The sequence below is a fragment of the Podarcis liolepis genome, assembly GCF_965112155.1.
Source record: "Podarcis liolepis genome assembly, chromosome: 3".
NCBI lineage: Eukaryota > Metazoa > Chordata > Lepidosauria > Squamata > Lacertidae > Podarcis > Podarcis liolepis.
Genome location: NC_139557.1, coordinates 59,607,321 through 59,633,650, shown reverse-complemented (window position 1 = coordinate 59,633,650; position 26,330 = coordinate 59,607,321). Strand labels below are relative to the sequence as shown.

The 26,330-nt window shown below is 43.8% G+C and overlaps 1 pseudogene across 1 annotated transcript; it reads left to right on the top strand.

Moving 5' to 3' along the window:
• The first annotated feature begins 20,850 nt into the window (after positions 1-20,850).
• On the top strand, positions 20,851-25,355 carry LOC310702447 (vesicular inhibitory amino acid transporter-like; annotated as a pseudogene). Its single transcript has 2 exons — positions 20,851-20,856; positions 24,236-25,355. The product of its transcript is annotated as a vesicular inhibitory amino acid transporter-like (transcript).
• The last annotated feature ends 975 nt before the right edge of the window (positions 25,356-26,330 follow it).

Sequence of the window (26,330 nt, the reverse complement as noted above, 5' to 3'; positions counted from 1 at the left end):
GAATAATCACATTATATATTTCTCGAATTCCAGCTGTTTGAAACAGGAATGAAGTCAAGCCATCCTAAAGATAGATGTCAGGAATTTAAACCATAGTAGAATAACCTGCTTATAGCGACCATGTACAGGAAGCATATTTGTTGTTCTTCTGCCACATGACAAAAATATTTTTAAGGCATTTCCTTCTAGCTTTCTTAGAGTGTCACTGGCTTAGTTTAGGGTTGTTTTTAGGTTTTAAATTTTTTATGTTCTCTGTTTCTCTTACTAAATGAAGGCCACTTCAAGGACCAGTATTGCACAGTATGCAACTGATAAATACCTGAAATGAAATGAAAATAATACTTCAGTGGAGAATAATTCATCTGGCTGGAGAGGGGCAAAGACAAATGTAGGAACACTCTCAGGCACACAAAAGGATCATAGTTATCCAGTTCTTTGGAACATGCTCAGATCCGACTTATGTGCTAGAATTCAGATCTTGTATATATGAGGTACGGTGATTTGATATGCTCTATTGTATTTCTATGCCACTTTACATTCAAATGAATCTCAAAGCAGCTTGCAAACAATAACATTATAGAACATCACAGAACATCACAGCATAAATCCCATAAAATAATACAATCTATAAAACACTAGTAACAAAACAGCAACTAAAAATAGGCTAAACATCACAATTACAGCAAAACTCATAGTATATGATTAACAAATCAATAAAGCATTTATTAAACAAGATTAACATGAACAAAATAGCAACTAAAAAAGAACAAGCTACTAAGTTCATACACACACTTAAGGCTCGTCATTTATACCCATTGTCAACAACAAAGAGGAAATGCGTCAAGCAAAAATTGTTTCTATTTTATGTAGCTAAATTTGAACAAATGATTACTTTTTACATGTTTTCACAGCAGTTTGTAAATTTTCACCTGGCTCAAGAGAACTGTTTTTTTAAGTATGCCATGACTCACCCTAACAACTTTCCCAAACTATTAGTTTGCCACTGAAAACATATTAGAATTCCTTTTGGCAGCATCAGTCAATTTTGAGTGTTGAGGGCAGTAATTATTTTATGGTTTATAGTTGTTTGTAATGGAAGATGGGCTTGCATAATACCTAGCAATATATTCTGGCAGCCACTTGTAGTTGCCTCATGATTGACTGATCTATGTAATGACCACAACTGGAAGGATTTGAATTGGAGGTGTTAGTTTGTAGGCTACTCACCCTTGATAATTTTGAGCAGTGCCTTGAGGACTACTGAAGAGAGTTCTTTTTGCATACACTGTGTGGACTGGTAGAAATGAAGGACTAAGGAGAATATACTTCTATATAGCACAGCTGCTCTGTCACTGTACATCTTGAAAAATTCCCAACGAGGAAATAATACATCTGCAGAATTAACTTCAGCAACAAACAGTCTCGTTTGTACAGGATATCTTGAATGAAGCAAATGTTTTCACCTCTTTTGGATCATTTTTGGAGATGGAAAGGTTGCCTATATACAGATGAAGAAAATGTAGATTTTGCCAGAGAGGATCAACTCAACAGGACCCATGATGTAGAGGGTGTTTGGTGCCCATTCCCAAGACCCAGATCACCATACCCAGGCTTACATGCAAAATGCTGAAGGTTCATCAATCACCACCTGGGAAGCTGGTTGTAATGTAATATTCAGGTAATGCAATACTAAGACATCCTGCCCATCACCCATTCATAATTTTCTTAAACTGTTTTTTTCTTACAGCCTTCTGAAGATTTCCATTTTCTAATCAAAGTACAAAACAAAAGTGTAAGGCAATTATTACTTAATTAGTTATTGTAGCATTGGATTGTATATGCAAAGTTGAAGACGGTAGCATGAGTCTGCATTAATCCCTTCTTACTCCGTTCACTCGCTCTTCATTTCCTCTCTCTTTATTTTCCCCTTCATTGTTGGATTTTAAATTGCAAACTCCTTGAGACAAGGTCCTGTCTTTCTTTCCTTTTGTTGTATGCATTTCCTTGTGTTGCATACATTTATGAGTCAATCTAAATAACAATAATGAATAATAAAGATTTGGAAGTGCCTTTATCTAGGCTTCCTAAATCCCAAGCAAAAGAGCATCATGGAAACATTGGGGTCACCTTATATGGAGTCAAGTGGTCTATCTAGCTCAGGCTTGTCTACACTGACTGGTAGCAGCTTTCCTGGATTTCAGACAGCATTCTTTCCCAGTCCTACCTGGAGATGACATGAATTCACCATGGTACCATCTGCATGCAAAGTAGATGATGTACCATTTGGCTGCAACATATACATCATTGATGTACACAGCAGCCACATGTACAGAGCTGTTGATCCACTGTATTTGGATTATTTGATTTAATGAGATTTAATGGGCTAAATTAAAATATTCTGGCTTGATTGGTGTTGCTGCAGAAATGGTAGCAGCACTGAATTTAAGAAGTGCATCAAAAACAATAAAAATGTGATCAATTACTGCTGTACATTCATATGCCTATATTTCATATTAAATCTTGTTAGGAACTGGAAAGGCTTCGGTCTGTATGATTGCAACAGCCAAATGTCAGAAAGAGGGAAAACATGAGAGGTTGGCAAAATTTAACTTGGATGACTCTTAAAGGGATTCTAAACATGGAGGGAAAATATAAAGGTATTTAAGAACTTCTTTCCTTCTCTACACTTCTTTCCTTTGAAGGCAAAGCAGTTCATATTTCTTTTGATATTTAATTGAAGTTTCAGGAAAAAACTATTGTGTATTTTACTGCCAATGCAGTTTAAAAAACAAAACAAAAAACCCCACCAGTTGATTTTCAAAAAAAAACCATTGTCCAGCTGCAAAAAACATACAGTTAAAATAAAAGAAATTCATTTTACATCTACAGTTTCTTTATCAGTGTGCTTGTGTAGCATGCAGGAAGTTTCTTAATGAACTTGAAAAGCTTGAAAGCTAAAGGTATTCAGTTCATAATATATGTTTGCTCCAGTCGTCAGAAAGAAGTCCCATAAAAAAGTTGAGATGCCCTTTATTTTGCCTGCTCTACTTTGAGCATACCACACAAACTGTCCATCGTAACTTAAATACAGGTTAAAAGTTTTGAATATTTTGGAGCTAAGATGCTATCATGCCAGTATTAATCTTTTGCTTTGATAAGACCCCAAATACCCAACCCAATTCCAAAAAATAGAACTGTTGCATGGAGATGTGCCATTCAGACTGCAAGTCTTGCTTGGGAGCAAATTTCATAAAACTGACTTGCAAGTAAACATGAATGTAGGACTGAGCTACAAACCATTGATAAAGGATAAAATTTATTACACCATCAAGCACATCAGAGATCTCTTGACCAGTGAGATGTCATTGTGCATATTTGAATCCTGGCATAAGGCATTGGTTCAGTTGGGAATATTGTCTGCACAACACAAGGTGTCGTATTAACACTGAGTGTGAATAGGTAGTAGCAATCAGTACATAATTTCTAAGGTGTGCTGGGTGCCTGGGTCTCAAGTGATGGCACTTAAAGTGGCCATGTGGAGAAGCAGATTCAGAACAAATAGCTCAAAGATTGACTTCCCCCCTTAATGCCCATTATGTTCAGGTTTGTTTCATAATAGTTGCACCCAAGTGTGGGGGCTTTCAGCTACTGCTATAGCTGTCCCTTTCCTTTCTCATCCAAATGTCTCTCATGATGTAACAATTCCTGTGTATCATGACACTCTAGAAGCCATGAAAACTGTATTTCTCACCATTCTTAATACTCAAGAGCCTGTCACAGCAGTGTTTTGGATGTAAAAGAGGTCACTACTTGCGGAAAGTGTGGGGGCAGAAGTAGGTCTTCTGGTCATCAATGGTTTTCATAAGAGGTTGGAGAGCTTTTCAGATCCTATTATGCTCCCGGTGCCAAAAGTACAACAATGTCTAGGCTTTGGACTGGTCTTGGAAAATACTTCCCCCATTCCACAGTTTTGAGAAATGAGCTGCAGAGTCTGAACCAAGTGAGGGGAAGCATGCTCATCATTTATCACTAGCCTGCCTACAAGTTGTGTCCTTCAAGGTGAAAACCTCCCCACCCCTAGACTTGGGGGGCTTGCTTGAACAAATAGTGGTTAGTATGGTGGGTCACTGCTGCAAAATTGCCTTCCTGACATGGTGTTGCTGCATCTCACCTGGTGGCTGCATCTCGTCAGCCACATGGTTAGGACTAGGGATGTCAGAGAAGTCCAATGAAAACAAAAGCAGGAGCCGAACTTGCCAATCTTCATTTATTCTTTCCATGCCCAGAAAGGAAGTCAATCCAGCAAATATGATTGGTATTTGCTGCTGCTGTGGTTTTCAGGCTGCAAATGATATGTAATTGACTGGGTTTTCCTCCTCATTTGCATTGTGTTTCTGTTGCATTGAAATGAATGGGGTGATGAATGGGGTGGAATAAAATGAGATCTTTTTATATATTTTGCATATTTAATTATGTAAGCTGCATAATTTTGCCACAGTGGACAGTGAGACAAATAATGTAGTTTTTGGAAGAAGACAAAATGCAGCACAACGGAAACAGTGTTGTTATTATTGTTATTATTTGATTTACTACCCTTCCTTCACCCTTAGTTATTATTGTTATTATTTAATTTACTACCCTTCCTTCACCTTTAAATGGTTACAACCATTTAAAAGACAGCTTAAAAGCAGTTTTAAAAGTTACAATTTAAAATATGCAATCTCAAAAAAAGGGTGGGTCCTGATAATAGAAAATAAATGATTTTATAAAGCAGGAAGATTTTTGAAAAAGGGCTACATTCAGAAGCTTGTTGTCAGCTGCTTAGAGTATTCTTCAGCAGAATAATAATAGTTCTTTGTAAGCCAAACTGAAATGTATAGTTTGCAGGTGTAATATTTGTCAGCTGTTTAGACCATTACAACAATAATTTTTGTGCTATATGGTTCTTTGTAAGTTTTGCTGAGTTGTACAGTTTGCAATTGTAATAATATTTTGTCTACTTAACTGAAAACTTATTATTATCAATATACTGTTCTTTACAATTGTGTGCTCTTCAGCATTTTTTTGTGAGGGTCCTGAAAATACACATTTTTGGTTTATGTAGAAGCACCTGATGAGCAGATAGCCAAGGCATTAATATGGACTGTCTGGCGAATATTGGGGGTGGGGCAGAGAAGAGAGGGATAACAATATAAATATGGTCTATCTCCCTGTTATGCAATCTGACAGCAAATCTACTGACTCATTTGATACTTTAGGAGCTCCAAGCTGTCACAGAGCTACACAAGCCAGTTCCTCTTTTTCAAAGCTTCCACTGCACCTTAGTTGTAAAGAGATGGGAGTAGTTGGAAAGGAAGTGCAAACCTAGCTACTGCCATCTCTTCCTTGTTTTCCTGGGCGACGTGGGGTCAAACCTATGATTCTGCTAAATCTGGCAGCCAGCTCTGGCACTGCCAAAAGCACAAAACAGCAACAAGAAGACACCCCAGATGTATTTCACTGTTATGAGAGAGTAATAAAGCTTGACAATGTTATATCTCACATACCTGCCTGTTTCCATATGGGTTAGTCTCTCTCTCTCTCTCTCTCTCTCTCTCTCTCTCTCTCTCTCTCTGTGTGTGTGTGTGTGTGTGTGTCTTTTTCTGTAAGACCAGTGGCGTAGCGTGGGGGGTGCCAGGGGTGCCAGCCGCACCGGGCGCAACATCTGGGGGGGGCGCGCTCGCTGCCTCCGGAGTCGCCGAAGAGCCTCGGGCGCAGGCTGTAGCAGAGCCCCATGTCTCGCGGCGCCCAGCTGAAGGCGCCCGGCAGGCAGCGGCTCTCCGCGCTCGCCGCGGAGGACGCACCAGGCAGCCCCTCCTCACAGCCCCGCCTCCGCCGCTGCTGCTGCAGTGGCAGGGCCGTTGCATTTTCCTCGCCTCTCTGCCCCCCTCCTCCTCCGGGCAAGCGGCGTCGTTTGGGCAGCAGCGCCAGCGGCAACTCGCAGGTTAGGGGTTAGGGGGGGCGCAAATTATGTGCCTTGCCCCGGGTTAGGGGGCGCAAATTACTTGCGTTGCCCCGGGTGCTGACAACTCACGCTACGCCGCTGTGTAAGACAGAAACATTTCCCACTTGCTCTTCATTTAGAGGATCCTGTTTTTCTTTTGAAAGCAATGACAAATATGGGATGATGATGGAAAAGCCTGTGTGAAATAATGAATTGGAACTTCGGGGTGGCAGGGAAAGTCTTTACGGACTTTAGAAGAATGATTAAAGCAATCAGACTGCTCTTTACTGGTGGAAACCGAGTGTAACAAATGAGAACGACACAGTCGTTTTGCCCTAGCCGGAGGAAAGGGCAACACTGTTTTGCATGGCAATTAGAGGTAGCAGTTCTGAGCTACATTTGAAATCACTCAAAAGAGCTATTAGAAAAACATCAAATTGGAAAAAGTTTGATAATCTGGATTGTTTGGGAGGTAAAGGGGGTGAAAGGTTTCATCGTGTTGGGTCCATATGGAATAAAAATGTATTCTAATTATATTCTGCATTGGGTATAAATTATTTCCAGTAAGCCCTTTTCCCTTAAGCTGAATTGCATGTAATTTTGATGGCATTTATTTATTTTTAAAGATCCAGACATTTACCTTTTCTAAAGAAATATATTATATTTTTCTTTGGCACACGCAGGTGACAAAGGCCTCAATGCACAGCCCTGGCCTGAAAATTATAGCTTCCATGTTGATAGGTGCAAGGAAGAGGGGCCATCCTGCATCCCACCCCAATACTTTTAGTCAATAACATTTTATTGCTTTGGTATTTTAAGCTTTTGTATAGCTTTTTCTTTTTTTCCCCCATGGCAAGTCCCTTTGACACAATTTATGTAGTAAGCAATGAATAAATGTAATGAACAACAGCAATGTAGATCTCCAGAGCTTCTGACCCTACCTGCCCGCAGACTGTCTCGCCAGAGTGGTGCATGCTCTAGTTATCTCTCGCTTGGACTACTGCAGTGCACTCTACGTGGGGCTACCTTTGAAGGTAACCTGGAAACTACAACTAATCCAGAATGCAGCAGCTAGACTGGTGACTGGGAGTGGCTGCCGAGACCACATAACACCGGTCTTGAAAGACCCACACTGGCTCCCAGTACGTTTCCGAGCACAATTCAAAGTGTTGGTGCTGACCTTTAAAGCCCTAAATGGCCTCGGTCCAGTATGCCTGAAGGAGCGTCTCCACCCCCATCATTCTGCCCGGACACTGAGATCCAGCGCCGAGGGCCTTCTGGTGGTTCCTTAACTGCGAGAAGCCAGGTTACTGGGAACGAGGCAGAGGGCTTTCTCGGTAGTGGCACCCACCCTGTGGAACGCCCTCCCACCAGATGTCAAAGAGGAAAACAATTACCAGACTTTTAGAAGACATCTGAAGGCAGCCCTGTTTAGGGAAGCTTTTAATGTTTAATAGATTATTATATTTTAATATTCTGTTGGAAGCCACCCAGAGTGGCTGGGGAAACCCAGCCAGATGGGCGGGGTATAAATAAATTATTATTATTATTATTATTATTATTATTATTATTATTATTATTATTTAGAAAGGGATCTAGGGAGTCATTAACTAATACACCTACTTCCAGGAGCACTATTTAGCAAATGTGCCCCAGCACCATTCCTGCCCGTTTGCCCACCGAACTCTGACTTCACCACCACCTTCACCTCCAGGGAAGCAGTAACAATGCCACTTTCAGGATGCTTTTGCTGCAGCCCCACTGGGCTTCTCACTTCCTTGTGAGCACTTAAGACGGCTTTTTATTTTTATTTTTTTAGCAGCCTCAGTAAAAGATTGCGCACCTCCCCAAAAGTGAATGGAACTCAAGGTGACCCAAATGGCGCTCGCCAGTCACAAACGGAAGATGCTACATTGTTCATGAGCTCTGGGAGCATGTCTGTGGCTTTTCTTTCTGTTGCTCACATCAGGGGAAGTGAGTCAGATAGATGGGAACAAGTTTGCCCGTATGAAAATGAATGGGGGAAAGAATCAGCGGGAACTGATGTGTTCATCATAGTCAAACCTGTCCTATCCCAAAGCTCCTTTCCATCAGTTTCATCAGCCTAATGGGCTGTAAAGTGCCTGCATATCAGATGGTGGCACTCTGTCAGGGGGGCCCTTTAAACTGCAATGCTCAATGCACAACGGGATTTAAAAATACCACTTCTACACAAGACTTTTGTTTTTTTAATGTGACAGCCCTCTTTGCATTAGTAAAACTTCAGCAACATCCTGTGACAACCCTACCATGAAAACATGGTTACGATTGTATAGAAGGCCTATGCACCCAGATTTTTCTCCTCCTGCTTGCAAAGCAGACCTTAAATATCGCACATAACTGGTTTGTGTAGCTAGCCTTTATGTAGTTATTCTTAGCAACAGTAGCTAAGTCACTGCAGTGCGTAATGGCAAGGCACCAAAATATTGCTTGCTTTTTATATTATATCAGTGAATGCCTTGCGCTCATTGAGAAGGAGAGTCTCATTGTTGCTGTTTGTTTAATTGCTACACACACATGTTGCACACATAATCATTAACATGCTCACCTCTCTCTTTACACATATATACAGTCTGACCATAGGATGGAAGATTCAGGTCATTCATACTCTAACAGATACTGCTACTGTTTTGCGGTAAGGGGCTTCCCAGAGCCATAACACTTGATTCTCACAGAGAGCAAAATCAGGCTTCTGTGTGTTACCACCTCCAGCTGCAAGATTAGACTGGCTATTCTTACAGTCAGGCATTTCAAGGCCATTTAAAAGCCTTCAGTGAGGAAGCCTGGTGAGCACTCTGTGTGAGGGAGTTCCATAATGGGAGTTCCATAATGACAGAGCCGGACACTGAGAGGTCCCATCTTGTGCCTACCAGCCTGGTGGACATCATGGGCAGGCTTGCAAACAGGGTCTCCACAAATGAACTGAAGGGCTTGGTGGGCTCAGGCAGTCCTTCACATAACCTGGTGCCAACCCATTTCGGGTAGCAACCAGCACTTTGAATTGGCCCTGTGAGCACATTCAAGACTGAGTTCTAAAACAAATTATTCAAGAGCGCACTCCAGTGCAAAACCGCAGTGCAGATGTAACACTAAACCATACTTTGTACTACGTGATTGAGCTTTGTCTTCATGCACCTGCTCCATCTGTCGTGCACCTAGACTGTCTTCCTTACTTCTGGATTGGCAGCAAAACATGGTTTAGCCCTCTTCCAGGGCTAAGGCGCCGTTTTCAGAAAACAGGTGAAGGAGCAGTGGGAATGAGATTGCTTATTCTGCCACCATTTCCTTCCATTCATGGAGAGCAACTGTGTGAGGTGGGGAGCCTCCTATATTTATAGAGTCCACTCACATTTTGGAATCTTGGATACTGAGGACTCCAAAACACAGGGAGTCTCCACAAATGCCCAAGGCTCTCCACTTCACATAGTTGCTATCCAAAAGTTGAGGGCAATGAGAATTAGGACCCTCATATCTCCACTGTCCCTCCTCTCATGGCTGAAAGGCTTTTTGCTCATTGGGGCATTAACTGCAAACTATGGTTTGCTACTGCTGGGACGCGGGTGGCGCTGTGAGTTAAACCACAGAGCCTAGGACTTGCTGATCAGAAGGTTGGCGGTTCAAATCCCCATGATGGGGTGAGCTCCTGTTGCTCGGTCCCTGCTCCTGCCAACCTAGCAGTTCGAAAGCACGCCAAAGTGCAAGTAGATAAATAGGTACCGCTCCAGCGGGAAGGTAAACGGCATTTCTGTGCACTGCTCTGGTTTGCCAGAAGCGGCTTAGTCATGCTGGCCACATGACCAGGAAGCTGTACGCCAGCTCCCTCGGCCAATAAAGCGAGATGAGCACCGCAACCCCAGAGTTGGCCATGACTGGACCTAATGGCCAGGGGTCCCTTTACCTTTATGGTTTGCTACTAGTCCTGAACTAAGTGAGGAAATCAGTGTGTACAGGCCTTTGCCCACCCTGCCCTCAAAAGAAACACACACATTCCACATTCATTCTGCAAGGAAAATGTTCTAGCACCCTTTCCTTTTGACTCGGACTTTGATGCCTCCCAATTTATATAGAAACAGACACAGAGAAGTAAATTGATGTTTTTTTCTGCCTCCCATTCCTGACTGATCCCTGCCATTCAAGGCCATTCCATAGATTACATATATTATGTCTGCCTGAGGCATTTGTCTTTTTCCTTTGAGATGTGCATTTTCATGTAGTCTTCAAGTGAAAGCCATAATTACAATTCTCTCGTTTCCCACGTGTAGCCTGCAAGCGATAGTGCTAAGAATGAGGGGAGAAAAGAAAAGTAACCTTCATTAGTCAGTACATCTAGGCTTCTGATAACTATTGAGGAGGGGATGTCTCAGTACACAGTTGTCTGAGATTGAAACTTTTAACTGTCAAAACTACCTCTACTCTCTACTTCATTCTTTGTGTAAATTATTTTCTTTAACGTACAGCCTTTGAGAAATCTTAGCGGCGCTTGGAGGAAAACAAGGCAAAAAGAATATAGATGCTGGGCCTCCGTGACTGACAGCCTAAGGCTAAAAACTTTTTTATAGCCAAAAGCTTTTCCTACGCAGAAACATGTTCTCCTCAGATATCAGTGGGTACTGGGCAGTGACCGTACTTTTAAGCCAAGGAAGAGTGACCCCTAGTGTTTACAAACAGAGATTCAGAAATCCGGCCCCACTTTCTAATGATTTTAAGACTAAAAAACGATATATGTTAATTATCCCATTGCATATTATTGACATTTATAGCACAGAGGTATCCAAAAGACTGTGTTCTCCCTTGCCAAACATACCACAGTTAATCTATCATGCACCACTAGGTGTGTAAATCCAACAAATGGCACACTTTCTCTTTGGAAAAGGCACAATGCTTTGCTTGAATGAGCAAATAGACCTATTCCAGAATACCAAATGCCCTAAACACTGATTACACAGAGTACAGAGGATGACAAATCACACCCTAAGTCTCAGAGGTAGTGAGCTGCACAGAATGTTTGCACCTGGAGCTAAGTGGAGAAAATAAACCTTTCCTTCTGCCACATTCCTTGCTACAGGGGGAAGGAAGAAGAAAAGAACATAGCTATCTTAAGTGACATCATTTCTGAGAAAAGGCACATGCAGGAAATGATCTAGCCAAAATCCCATTCATTTCAGTGGGTAGGAATTAAGCAAGTGTTTCCTGCGTAACACACTCTCAGACGCAAATCAGTAGGAATTAAAAAATGCATCACCCTCCCCACTTTTAACCAGTAATCAGCTTAATCCTCCCAAATGCTAAACTGTTCTCTTCCTTTTGCCAAAAACCTATGTTTGTCAGTGGAAACGTGGGTCAGGAATCCAAACTTGTATCGTTTCCTCAAGAATGAACATGCATATTTTTGAAAAGTAATATTGTAAGTAACAAAAAAACTGGCATAGGGTCAAAGCTTATGATTTCAGACTAGCCTAATCCCATTCCCCCCCCCCCCCGAATGTGCCTCAAAGCAATTCTCTCCTATTATCTGTTGTGCCTTTGAACAGTATCTGAAGGATGATGCGTACAGGTAAAATGAGAAGTAGGATTTTTCCACAGTCCTCACTCCAGCTTCCTTTGAGGGTGGCCACTCACACATCACCAAAGGAGAAAAGAGGAATCCTATTTCCATAAAATCTGCATATGCTAATTAGGTATAGATGCCAGGTGACCCGTGTGCCTGCTGAGTTTGCTATCTGGTGCTAACTGTTGATCAGCACCTTTGCGGTTTCTGTTCTCCTTTTTGTAGTTATTTCTCTTTCAGCTGGACTTGGACTGGATGGATCATCAAATAGAAGATGGTCATCTGTAAAATGGGATACTTATTCACTCCACATCCTATGCATTTTCAGAGATTACTTATTACTGCCTGGACAGGATTTATGCATGTACAGCTTACAGAAATTATGATGAGCATGCATACTGGGTTGGAATGAGGCTAGAGGGCATCCTCCTGCTCTTCATTCAAAGTCCAGTCATCATAACATGGCAAGAGTCCAGTGGCGTGCAGTGAAATATTTTGTAGGGAAACAGTTACGGTCACAGGTACCAGCTTGCGAGGGTGATTGGGAGGGGCATTGCAAGCATGGGCACCCTACCTACCTCCCTAAGGCAGGCAGAAGCTTCTTAGGCTTTGAGAAGGGGGTGCTAGGCCTCTGACAGAAGGCTGGAGCCCTCCTGCCTCCTTCCCAAAGCCAAGCAAACTTTGGGAGGGTGGAGGGAGGGCTCTTGGACCCATCAGCACATTGTGCCTTCCTCCCTAAGCTGGGCCAGAAGCTTCCTGGGCTTTGGGAAGAAGGGGAATATTTAAGGTACTAGCCTATTCTTCCTAGTCCACTGACTAGCAGGCCACTGGAACAGTTCTTGAATATTTATGTACCGTAAATATCACGGACATGGCCAAATGTTTTGGGCAAATTGCACCACCACCACACAGGTGGTGCCAATACCTTACTCTTGGGTGCCACACAGGTGCCTCTTTGTGCTTGTTCTGGAATATACCTATGTCTTCAGTCTGTGGCCTTGGCCAAGGCTGTCCAAAGTACAAGAAGGTGGCCTCCTTCTCTCCATCTGGTTTTCTTGTCTGTCTCCTCTTTTCCCTTGTTCCTTTCCCTTCCTTTATCCACCTCCTTTCTCCTTATTATTGTTCTTTCCCCAGTCTATTCACATAGCAGCTGTCATAGGCCATGCTTTTTGCATGCATGGACCTTTTCATGTTGAGTATGGTACCACCTTCACCTCTGAAAAAGGACCTCTAGCTAGTCTGATGGGCACAGTCATCCACTCTCTCCTATACATTCTTAAAATAAAAAAAAAATCCTTCCAGTAGCACCTTAAAGACCAACTAAGTTAGTTCTTGGTATGAGCTTTCGTGTGCATGCACACTTCTTCAGATACCTTGACATTCTTGACTTTGGATAGGCAACCGGAGGGGCAGATAGTACTGTTCATGGACCAGATTTGGCCTTGGGTTGCTAGTTGCTTATCCCTGTCCTAGCATATTTCTTCAGATGGTTCATTTCCCAGTGTTTAGGGTGAAAAGAAACCAAAATAATGTTACACACCAACCCAATGTTGACAAGCGCTGTGAGATTCCAGGAGTCCCAGGCTCTTATCCAAGGTTGTGTATCTGTTGGGAAGATCAAGGCACAGCGGAGGCTAGTGTCTTTAAGAATAATTGTTTATTAGCACATATTTACTCCTGGAGTCTTCAGTGGAGTGGGTGTAGAACATTACACCCCAAGAGTGTCTCTCATTGCCCCTCTCCTAGGTTCAGCAAGCTTGGGTCCAAAGCAGCCATCAGTCATGACTTCCTGTCTCTTAGTTCAGCATCCTCCCACCAGCACCAAGATGGCTCTGCCCTTCAGCCCCTGCATGGAGATTTGGTCTGCCTAGCAGGTCATGGAGGACTGGTCTTGGTCCTCCTTCTTCCCAACACACCTCTCACCAAAAACCTCCTGTAAAATGACATTTTTTACTGTCAGCTCACACCCTTCCCTGTCACTTTGACAAGCCCTGTTTTGCACAGACCTAAGAACCTTATTTGAATTGTAAATTCAAATACCATCTGGCCTGGGGCCAGATACCATCTGGCCTGGGGCCAGATACCATCTGGCCTGGGGCGGGGCCTGGGGCCTCATAAGGACTGTGTGCTGCTTGCGGCCTGCTGGCCTGGGGCCACATACCATCTGGCCTGGGGCGGGGCCCGGGGCCTCATAAGGACTGTGTGCTGCTTGCGGCCTGCTGCCCAGGAAGACTCCCTGAGTGAGTGCTTGAGGGCCCTGCTCTTGCCACATACCATCTGGCCTGGGGCGGGGCCTGGGGCCTCATAAGGACTGTGTGCTGCTTGCGGCCTGCTGCCCAGGAAGACTCCCTGAGTGAGTGCTTGAGGGCCCTGCTCTTGCCACTTACCATCTGGCTTGGGGCGGGGCCTGGGGCCTCATAAGGACTGTGTGCTGCTTGCGGCCTGCTGCCCAGGAAGACTCCCTGAGTGAGTGCGTGAGGGCCCTGCTCCTTCCTGCCACATACCATCTGGCCTGGGGCGGGGCCTGGGGCCTCATAAGGACTGTGTGCTGCTTGCGGCCTGCTGCCCTGGAAGACTCCCTGAGTGAGTGCCTGAGGGCCCTGCTCCTCCCTGCCACTTACCACCTGGCCCAGGGCGGGGCCTGACAGGCCTCACTAGGACAGTTGTTACTGCCGGAGAGGCACAGAGTGTTTTTAAAATGTTTTTTAAAAAAAAATTCTGGATTTTTTGTATGTGGGGGGTGGGATTGATGTTTGGTTGGGCTTGGGGAATTATTATTTTTTTATTTTGATGTTTTTGTAATTTTTATATTTTTTGTTTGTATTGTTTTATTGGTTTTGTTTGTTTGTTTAAGGTGTTATTTTGTTTTTAGGGGGAGGGGTCAGGGCTGCAGGGGAGTGGGCCCCAGCCCACAAAATGGCTGGGGCATGTTCCACAGGGGGGGATGCACTGGGACAACCGATCTCAGTGATCACGGGTAGGAGGAGGAGTTACGCTAAGACCAGACCATGTCATTACAGAGGAGGCAGGTTTAGTCGTTGTCTGAGGACTATCCCTGCCTCCGGGTCTGGTCCTGTCCGGACGGATACTAGAATCAGCAAGGGATACCCACATAGCCTGAAGGTGCTGCTGTGCAATGCCAGGTCAATGATTCAGAAGACCACTGCCATCCATGACTTGATCATGGATGGAGGATTTGACCTGGCTTGTGTAACAGAGACTTGGTTGGGTGAAGCAGATGGGCCTGTTCTTGCCGCTGCTTGTCCACCAGGTTTCTCTTACGCACAGCAACCCAGGTCATGTGGGCGGGGAGGGGGGGTTGCAGTGATTTTTAGGAAGTCATTAGTTTGCACCAGGCGTCCTATTGGGAAGACCCAGTTTTCTGAGTGCATGTTCTGGAAGTTGGGCAATAGGGGCAGTACAGGATTCCTTTTGGTGTACCGACCTCCCCGCTGCGCCAAGGATTCCCTGCCCGAGCTGCTTCAGGTCGTGGCGGATGTTCTCCTGGAGACACCTAGCTTGGTCGTCCTAGGGGATTTTAACATTCATGCCGACACGACCTTACAAGGGGCCGCTCGGGACTTCGTGGAAAGCATGGCCTCCATGGGGCTGTCCCTGAATAAGTCTGGCCCAACCCATAGCCGTGGACATGCCTTGGACCTGGTGTTTACCTCTATGGATGTTGGTGATCTGACACTAAGTAAAAGCGAAACGAAAGAAGTGCCATGGTCAGATCACTTCCTGGTGCAACTGGACTTCTCTGCGACCCATCCCCTCTGCAGGGAGGTGGGACCAATTCGGATGGTCCGCCCCCGCCACTTAATGGATCCAAATGGTTTCCAGAGAGTGGTAGGGGATGCTTTATCCCATGTTGATGGCCTTTCAGCTGATTCCCTGGTGACCCGCTGGAATGTGGAGTTAACCAGGGCTATTGACTGTTTGGCTCCGAAGCGCCCTCTCCGATTGCATGGAGCCCGGACAGCCCCGTGGTTTTCCACGGATCTGAGGGCAATGAAACAATCGTTGAGACGGCTAGAGCGCCGGTGGCGGATAACTCATTCCGAATCTGACCGGACACAGGTTAGAGCTCAACGTCGAGCCTACCAAGTGGCGATAGCGACGGCGAAGAAGAATTTCTTCACCGCCTCTATTGCATCTGCAGAAAACAGCAGCAGGAGACTTTTTCAGGTGGTTCACAATTTAGCGGAACCACCTGCAACATCGGGGCCCAGTACGGGCCACATGTTCTCCTGCAATGATTTTGCAAAGTTTTTTGCAGATAAAATCGCTCAGATTCGGGAAGAAGTAGACTCCACCGTGGGAGCAGGGCCGGGGCGGAAGAGTGCAAGAGTTCTGTCTGGTCAAGTTGAGTGGGATCAATTCCAATCTGTTACCTCCGAGGATGTGGACAGGCTGCTTGGACGAGTGAAACCAACCACCTGTCTCCTGGATCCTTGCCCATCCTGGCTAATAAAAGCAAGCCGGGAAGGGCTGGGCGATGGGCTTCGTGGGGTGGTGAATGCTTCCCTCCGTGAGGGAGCCTTCCCAGACCCGCTGAAAGAGGCGGTTATTAAACCACTTCTTAAAAAACCATCTTTAGATGCGGCCACGATGGCCAACTATCGCCCAGTCTCAAATCTTCCATTCCTGGGCAAGGTGATTGAGCGAGCGGTTGCCGAACAACTCCAGGCACGCCTGGAAGAAGCGGACCATTTGGATCCCTTCCAGTCAGGATTCAGGCCTCATCATGGGACTGAAACTGCCTTGGTCACACTGGTTGATGATCTCCGGCGGGCTAGGGACAAAGGTGAGAGCTGTTTCCTAGTTCTGCTGGATCTCTCAGCGGCGTTCGATACCATCGACCATAGCATCCTTCTGGACCGTCTTGAGGGGCTGGGAGCTGGGGGCACTGTTATACAGTGGTTCCGCTCCTTCCTCCTGGGCCGTGTTCAGAAAGTGGTGGTGGGGGATGAGTGTTCAGACCCCTGGGCTCTCACTTGTGGGGTGCCTCAGGGTTCTGTCCTCTCCCCCATGCTTTTCAACATCTACATGCGGCCGCTGGGAGAGATCATCAGGAGGTTTGGGCTGGGTGTTCATCAGTATGCGGATGATACCCAGCTCTACCTCTCTTTTAAATCAGAACCAGTGAAGGCGGTGAAGGTCCTGTGTGAGTGTCTGGAGGCGGTTGGAGGATGGATGGCGGCTAACAGATTGAGGTTGAATCCTGACAAGACAGAAGTACTGTTCTTGGGGGACAGAAGGCGGGCAGGTGTGGAGGATTCCCTGGTCCTGAATGGGGTAACTGTGCCCCTGAAGGACCAGGTGCGCAGCCTGGGAGTCATTTTGGACTCACAGCTGTCCATGGAGGCACAGGTCAAATCTGTGTCCAGGGCAGCTGTTTACCAGCTCCATCTGGTACGTAGGCTGAGACCCTATCTGCCTGCGGACTGTCTCGCCAGAGTGGTGCATGCTCTGGTTATCTCCCGCTTGGACTACTGCAATGCACTCTACGTGGGGCTACCTTTGAAGGTGACTCGGAAACTACAACTAATCCAGAATGCGGCAGCTAGACTGGTGACTGGGAGCGGCCGCCGAGACCATATAACACCGGTCTTGAAAGACCTGCATTGGCTCCCAGTACGTTTCCGAGCACAATTCAAAGTGTTGGTGCTGACCTTTAAAGCCCTAAACGGCCTCGGTCCAGTATACCTGAAGGAGCGTCTCCACCCCCATCATTCTGCCCGGACGCTGAGGTCCAGCGCCGAGGGCCTTCTGGCGGTTCCCTCATTGCGAGAAGCAAAGCTACAGGGAACCAGGCAGAGGGCCTTCTCGGTAGTGGCGCCCGCCCTGTGGAACACCCTTCCAGCAGATGTCAAGGCGATAAACAACTACCTGACATTCAGGAGACATCTTAAGGCAGCCCTGTTCAGGGAAGTTTTTAACGTGTGATATTTTATTGTATTTTTGGTTTTTATGGAAGCCGCCCAGAGTGGCTGGGGAGGCCCAGCCAGATGGGCGGGGTATAAATAATAAATTATTATTATTATTATTATTATTATTATTATTATTATTATTATTATTATTATAGTAAATGCCTGGCTATTGTTTCACAAAGGCTTGCATTCAGCCAGCCCTAGGCTAATTCCTAAGCCAGCCCAGGGATTCCTTGTTTGGCACATATCTGTAGCTTCCATTTTTCCTTCCTATCACCAAATCACAGAATCATAGAATTGTAGAGCTGGAATGCCCCCCCCCCCAAAAAAAAACTTCACACACACACACAGTGCTCCAGCACACACTAAATTAATTTACAAAGGTCTCTGGGTCTGAAGCAATCAGATTACAAGGCCAACCCCTTAAACAAAGAAAACCACATTGGATGAAGGTGTTATATATTTGGCAAAACAAGTCAGAAAAAAATATGGAGAAAGGGAAATTGATTTGAAATTGTTGAGCTTGTTTTCTCAGACACCATTTCGTGCTCTGTGGTCACAAGGCAGCTTTTCTCCCTATTAAAAACAAACAAAGAGATGGGGTCGTTAACTTCCAGCATCATTTTGTAATACAAATGTTTGCTGTAGAAAAAAAACCCCTCAAACCAACAGGAAGAATTTTATTAAATGATTAAAGCCCAAGTATCTTCAGTAATGGAATAGCTGGTTGCTAATTTTGGACAGAGATGGCTGTTAGAATCTGGGGTTCCTAAAAACTGGTCCTTTTATTATTATTATTATTATTATTATTATTATTATTATTATTCAGAAGATAAATTCTGACATTTTCAATTTTTCAATTGAGTTTTCAGCTTTATGTTAGCACCAGGAAAATACATTTTCTATAAACACACAGCAGTATATATGAAGAGATACCTGTAAGCAATGTAATGTTTTGTAATAGCATATTCCCCTCCACAGAGACTCCTGGGAGTTTTTATTCTTTTTATTTTCATCTTTCTGGTCCATAGAGATGCTCACAACACATTTAGGAGAACCAAAGCACATTTCCTCAATGTAACAGCTGCAAAAAAAGAGGAAAAAATCCACCCAGGGAGGTTAATAGGGGCTCACCTTTGCACCTCTGTGCTTGTTCTTACGCTGTGCAGTTGTTTTTAACTCAGTGAATTTTTGTTCTAATTCATTGCATGGGGTACTCTGGTCAGTTATTTCAGGGTTGTACTGGTGCTGCAGACAAGTCCAGCTCCCAAACCTGTTGGAAAGGCTCATCTAGTTCCTTTGCATGGTTAGGAAGGACCACACAAAAGACATTGGGCAGAGCAATCCAAACCATAGGAAGCCAATGTAATTTAAATTATGCCAATGTAACTTACCCCTGTTCTAAACCTGGCAGAGGAAAGACAAGCTTTTAAAATATAGGGGGTTTTTTTGCAAGTGTAACTTCTGCTGAGTTCCTAGGCCATGTGACCAAACTGAATAGAGTTTGGAATAGTGTTAAGTCTCCCCCTGCTCTGTCCTGTCCTGTCCCCACTTTTGAGGAGTTACCCCAGCATCATGTGTCAGTTTTGGCTGAGTCTGACTGCATAAGGATGGAGGACTTATGCTGACATATCTCTGACTGAGCTGGGATGAGGGATTTCAGTTAGCTCAGCCAGAGACCCACCTATTTCAGCCTCCACTCATTCCATAGTCCTTGGGTTTGGATTGCTCCCTAGGTGAGGGAAGGGGTTTATGTTGTACCCTAAAGACAGGCAGAGAAGCCCCATCGCTGCCAAATGAGGGAGCACAAGTTTGCACTGGCAAAGAATGACAAGTGCCGGAAATAACTTGCAGAAGCAAGCAGGGCAGACTTTCCCTGCTTATGTGACTCCTTTTAGTGGAGGCTGGTCCATAAGGTGAGCATACACCACCAACATCACTTAGCCCTCAGCTAGCCTCTGTCTGCCTGCCTCCTTAACATCCAGTCCAGTAGGTGGCGCTGCCAGCTTCCTTTGCCATAATCTCACTGTTGCCCTTATAGAATTTAGGAAGGAGGAGGATGGGGACAAAACTGGAATTAGTTGACCCTGCATGTCAATTACTGCTTGCCTTCTGCCCTATCTGTCCCAATGGGCCCCAGTCACCATGGCTTACATGTAACACTCTTGTAGTGCAAGAAGGAAGAGGATGCAGCGCTAGGACAATTGCTTCAAAAATAATGCTAAAGTGGATCTTACTCGTTTATTTGTTTGTTTCCAGAGAGGTGGCCACCTTAGTAATCGCAGCAGAATAGAAGAGTGTTGTGGAACCTTAACAACTAGCAAATTGATTAAGGCACAAATTTCACTGGGCCACAGTCTGCTTCATCAGATGTATGAACTGTTATCCCCAATATATTCACATGATTTCGTGGTGATGGTGGAATTGTAAAGAATGTAGTCAGATAGAAATGAAATGAAAAGTACAGGCAATGCCCTCCAATCACTCTCACTATCAAGAAAATATAACAAGCGAATAGAAAGAGAACCTATCCGGTTGACGCTGACACAAAACCCCACACGTACAGTATAAAAAATAATATAAGTTTCACAAAACAGCTGTTGAAAATACCAACACCCTGGTATAGGTAAGCCAGTCAATTTATATAATAATATATAATAATACTGTATAATATATATATAATATTTTTGTTTTTGTTCAAACCATTTAAATAGTTGAGGGGACTATTTTAAAGCATGGGACTCCATCTCTGGGAGAGGGTGGTCTACAGAGTAACATAACACGGGCAGGAATATGGCAAGAGGGCAGTTGTCCCCCTTAAATCTGTCATAATCCCCAGATTCCCATCTTTCCTTTCTTCTCTTTTATTTTTAAGAGTTGGTTTACAGCATTTGCAGAACCAGGGATATGAGACAAAAAGCACAGGCAATATTTTTCTCAATTTATTTTTGCGAGAAACTAGCCTTCTCCCCTCTTTCATGTTTTGTCCATCACTCCCCTCCCCCCCCCAAAAAAAATCCCCATGACCATGTAACATACTTGTTCCTTGCAGTTGCTCCACTGTCCCTGGGACATTTATCTAATAAATCCTTATTAGATCCTTATTTCCATAAATAATTTTCTCTCTTTTTTTCTTTCTTTCAATTATCTTTCATGCAACGAGAAACACTGACAAAACTGTGACTGACGTCCATGGTATATTTGCAGACTTTTTAATATATAAATGAGAAATGTCAGTGAGAACTGTTTATCTGAAATTGAATCTTTTTTATGCATAACTTGGTTCAAGAGGTTGCCAGTTTCAGTACTAATGTGAATTAAATAGCCACAAAAATAACACACTGGGCATGACGGTACATGAAAAGTGTGAGACTTTCATTTGGAGGGTCACCCACCCAGTATTGTACCTACTGTAGAGAAATGTTGTAGGTATGAGATAGGTAGATGGAGGGCAGGTAGATAGAACAAATATGTTTGAATTTAGGGTAAACATATTTACCTCTCTTGAGCAATGCATACAATGTAATATAATGTTATATAACATAGCATAACATAATTTTACAAAGTTGGTTTCTCTGTCTGTTTTCTGTGCCCTTCAATGCCTCTAAAGATATCACTCTAAAGATATACCAATTTGGCATGGTAGTTTCTGAGATCATTGAGGTTTGGGTCCATATTTGAATATCATCAGTCACCATTTCAATTTAAGATATCAGACTGGACCTTTTAAAACTGCATTGATATTAACCATATCTGGCAAGAAACTAATAGGACTGTGGGTCAGATGAAAAGTGAGATGAGCACCGCAACCCCATAGTCACCTTTGACTGGACTCATCAAAGGTGACTATGGGGTTGCGGTGCTCATCTCATTTTTGAGGCCGAGGGAGCTGGTGTTTGTCCACAGACAGCTTTCCGGGTCATGTGGCCAGTGTGACTAAATCACTACCGGCACACGGAGGACTGTGACGAGTGCCAGAGTGCATGCAAACACTGTTTACCTTCCCGCCACAGCAGTACCTATTTATCTACTTGAACTGGTATGCTTTTGGTATGAGCTTTCGTGTGCATGCACACTTCTTTAGATACACTGTGTGTATCTGAAGAAGTGTGCATGCACACGAAAGCTCATACCAAGAACTAACTTAGTTGGTCTTTAAGGTGCTACTGGAAGGAATTTTTTTATTTTGACTATGGCAGACCAACACGGCTACCTATCTACTACTGGTATGCTTTTGAACTGCTTGGTTGGGAGAAGTTGGGACAGAGCAATGGGAGCTTACCCCGTCATGTGGATTTGAACCGCTGACCTTCTGATCAATATGCCCAAGAGTCTCAGTGGTTTAGACCACAGTGCCAACCACATTCCTTAACTGAACATTAGTCCCACCCCAAATTGAATTGGAGTGGGATCCTGGTTGGACGTTTGCTGGGTTAGCCCAATCAGGTAAGGCAGGATGTAGTGCACAGCCCTAGAAAATAACAAATTACATTATCCATTTATAAATCACAGTAATTTTTGATTTCTTGGAATTCCTGAACAATGCTGGGTAGTTTCTGCTCATCTGCTATGGTGGTGGTGGTGGTGGTGGTTTAATTTCCCAAGCAATGAACAATGCAGTGGACAGAGTTTTCATTAACTGTTTTTAATGTAAGTTGCTTGGGGTTACTCAGTGAGAAAAGTAACTAATACATAAATGTAATAATAATGATGTCTTAAATTAGGACCCTGGAAGCAGAAGTAGAGCATATGTTTTGCAAGCAGATGGTGCCAGGTTCAACTCCTTGTGTCACTAGTTATAAGGAACAGTCTTCTTCTTTGGCAATCACTCATAGCTGAGTAAGATTGTCTTCCATAAACACGGTTTTAACAGTAGATAGGTAGCCGTGTTGGTCTGCCATAGTCAAAATAAAATTTTTTTTTCTTCCAGTAGCACCTTAAAGACCAACTAAGTTAGTTCTTGGTATGAGCTTTCGTGTGCATGCACACTTCTTCAGATACTTCAGATACTTCAGATACGGTTTTAACAGTGAGTCTGTAAGTGACTGCGGAGGCCAATTCTGGACCCACACGTCCTTCCACAGTGGGGACATTGGTTTCCGGGCAGGAGTTGATTACAGTGTGGATTTGCCAAGCGTGCCTTCCTCTTAGTGTTTCTCTCATGCGTCCTGAGTTTGAGTGTCTTCAAAGCCCTTACACCTTTGGTAAAGGCTGTCCTCCAATTGGAGTGCTCGCAGGCCAGTATTTCCCAGTTGTTGGTGCTTATACTTCATTTTTTTTAGATTTGCCTTGAGAGAGTCTTTAAACCTCTTTTGTTGACCACCAGCATTATGCTTTCCATTTTTAAGTTTGGAATAGAGCAGCTGCTTTGGAAGACGATAATTGGCATCTGCACAACATGACTAGTCCAACAAAGTTGATGTTAAAGAATCATTGCTTCAACACTGGTGATCTTCGCTTCTTCCAGTAGACTGGCAGTAGGTGACACAAAAGATCTCTGCCTAAGACTCTGAAGAGATGTTGCCCGTCAGAGTAGACAATACTGGGCACAATGGACAAATAGTCTTGACTTGTGCAGCTTTCTATAGTCTAAAGTATCACTGGCAGGGTCAAAGGCTACAATAAGCCAGCTACAGAATTGGTGCCAAGCCAAAACAGATACCCATCTTCCACACAACATAAATATTTTTTTAAAAAAAAACCACTTTGATGGTCTTCTTATCTTTTGTTGTTGTTTAGCCGTCTTAGTCGTGTTTGACTCTCCATGACCCCATGAACCAGAGCATGCCTTGGAAACTCACTTTCTTCTCAAAGCTTCTCCTTTTTTAGGTTCATGGAGTTTTCTTAGCAAAGTACTGGGTGGTTTGCCAGTTCCTTCTCCAGGTGGATCACATTTAGTCTAAAATCTCGGCTATGACCTGTCGGTCTTGGGTGGCCCTGAACGGCATAGCTCATAGCTTCTTGGAGTTATTCAAGCCCCTTCATCACGACAAAGCAGTGATCCATGAAGGGGCTACTTTTCTAGCATGCATTTAAAATACACATATATATCTGCCGCTTAAATATTGCTGCTGTTTGTAACAAGGTGGCTGTATTCACAATTAAAGGAAAATTCAGAACACAAGTATCTTGGCTCAGAAGAGTATAAAGAATGTGTATCTGCCTTATGGGTGAAGATGAAGAGGTCTTCCTTTCATGAATCTGTGTGAATCCATAAAAAAGTAATATTGCAAGGTCAGAAATATGAGAGGGATGCTATTTCTAGGTCCCCCTGCTTATTTATCCAGCAGTACCACCTCCCTGCTTGCACAAAATGTGTGGGGACAGTGAAAGCTCTTTGATTTTATCATTATTGAACTGCTATTGAACATTAATATGCACATTGATTAAATAACTGCTTCGCAGCCTTTTAAATTATGCCTGCAATCACATCAGCACTTGATATTTAATAGGAGCTTGTCTCTACAATTTGCTTGTCTTCAATTTTCTGGCTTATCTGGATTTCTGTGCTTCTGCCAGCAGTTATTTTCCCTGCTAACTTCATTCATCATGAATATACACATTTCTGGCAGCTATTATTTACCGAGACAGGTTAATGTAACAGCAATCCTTCCATGCAATTAGCAAAAGGTAGCCACTGACAGCTGCGGGTTTGAATGGGTTGTTTCTAGTAAACATTTTGCTTCAGGTGTTTTTTCTTTTGTCCTCTTTCTCTCTCTCTCTTGTCTCTAGGGGATTTTTGTTCTAGGTATGCCATATGCTGTACACCACAGTGGATTCAGTGGGCTGCTTCTCATTATCCTGGCTGCAGTTTTCTGCTGCTACACTGGCAAAATCCTAATAGCTTGCCTGTATGAGGAAAATGAAGACGGGCAGCTGGTAAAAGTGAGAGGCACATATGAAGACATTGCTAATGCCTGCTGCAAAGAGCCATTTCCGAAACTTGGTGACAGAATTGTCAGTGTGACCCAGGTGATGGAACTGATCATGATATGCATTTTGTATCTGGTTGTTAGCGGCAACTTGCTGTCACACAGCTTTCCAGATCTCCCAGTGACAGAGGAAACATGGTTAGTAATTGCCTGCGTAGGCCTGCTTCCGTGTGTGTTCATCAAAACACTCAAAGTGCTGTCCAAGCTCAGCCTCTTCGGCTCCCTAGCCCATTTTGCCATTATCTCTGTAGTGATCACATGCTGCCTGACCTAAATGCATCTGTGGTCCTGGGCAAGAGTCAGCCTCTCAGTGGAATTTGAGAGTTTCCTGGTCTCAGTAGGAGCGATCGTTTTCAGTTCCACATCTCACATATTTCTTCCTACCCTGGAAGGGAATATGCAAAATCCTGGAGACTGTAGATCGATGCTGAATTGGACTCATTTCTTGGCCTGTTTCTTCAAGACAATCTTTGCACTGACTGCATTCCTAACTTGGGGTGAAGAAACAAAGGAGGTCATCACTGACAACCTTCCATCATCATTGCAAACCTTAGTGAACTTGTGCCTCTTAGTCAAGGCAATGTCATTATTTTCAATGACAGAGATTTTGCATGCTTACGTAACTTGGAGCCACACCTCTCTATCACTTCCTGCAATTTTAAAAAAGTTCTCTCCTCTTGTTAACTCAGCTGATGGCAATATTCATACCACATTTTGCTCTTCTGATGGGTTTAGCAGGTAGTGTAATGGGCGGTGCAATGACCTTCCTCCTTCTGTCTCTTTTTCACTTGAAGCTGAAATGGGGGGAATTAATATTCCTGGAGAAATGTGCAGACATTTCTGTGTTTACCTTGGGCATCTTCTGCAGCCTAGGTGGTCTTGTGTGCGCTATAAAAGGTCTACTGAAAGCATTTGGATAAAAGTAACAAGACTATACCAAAGGCCCTTAACGTTTGCCTATTGTAAAAAAGTAAAGTTTAGAGAAATAACGAAAACATAAGCAATTGCATCAAAGTCTGTATTGAAGTTGGATCCAATCAAGGTTTAGTCCCGCTGGAATCACTGGGACATGATAGGAATGACCTACAGGCTCCATTGATTTCAGGGGGACTAAAGCTTAACAAGCATCCACTATATCCAGCCAAGCTATCCATGCATTTATGTCAACAATTTTTTTATTTTATGTTGAATACATTTCAAATGGAATTCCCAAATGGAATACCAAGATATAATATAACAGTAGCGGAAGACTTTGAGGCAAGGAGAATCCAAAACTGTGAGACAGGATATATGGTTCATATCTGGAGCTTTGTTTTGTTTTGTTTTTAATTTCTAGCCTACTGTGCAGAGAGAAAACAGCAGAAATACACAGGAGAGGGAAACAGAATTACTGGCCTATCACTTTGCCCCCACAATGGTGCACTTTTCCATTGTCCCTAAAGACAGATGGATGCCAATGGCAAACAACAAGTTTAGGATTTAATGCCAGGTGCTTATGTATTTTCTTCCTCAACTGAAATCCTTTTCACATCATTGAGAGTCAGAGAATATTCCGTCCATTCCCCAGGACCTTACATTTTGCTCTGTATATATTTCATTGCAGAACAAAATCTCTGTGTGGTGTAGTGGTTAAGAGCGGTAGTCTCGTAATCTGGGGAACTGGGTTCGCGTCTCCGCTCCTCCACATGCAGCTGCTGGGTGACCTTGGGCCAGTCACACTTCTCTGAAGTCTCTCAGCCCCACTCACCTCACAGAGTGTTTGTTGTGGGGGGAGGAAGGGAAAGGAGAATGTTAGCCGCTTTGAGACTCCTGAAGGAGAGTGAAAGGCGGGATATCAAATCCAAACTACTACTACTACTACTACTACTCTTCTTCTTCTTCTTCTTCTTCTTCTT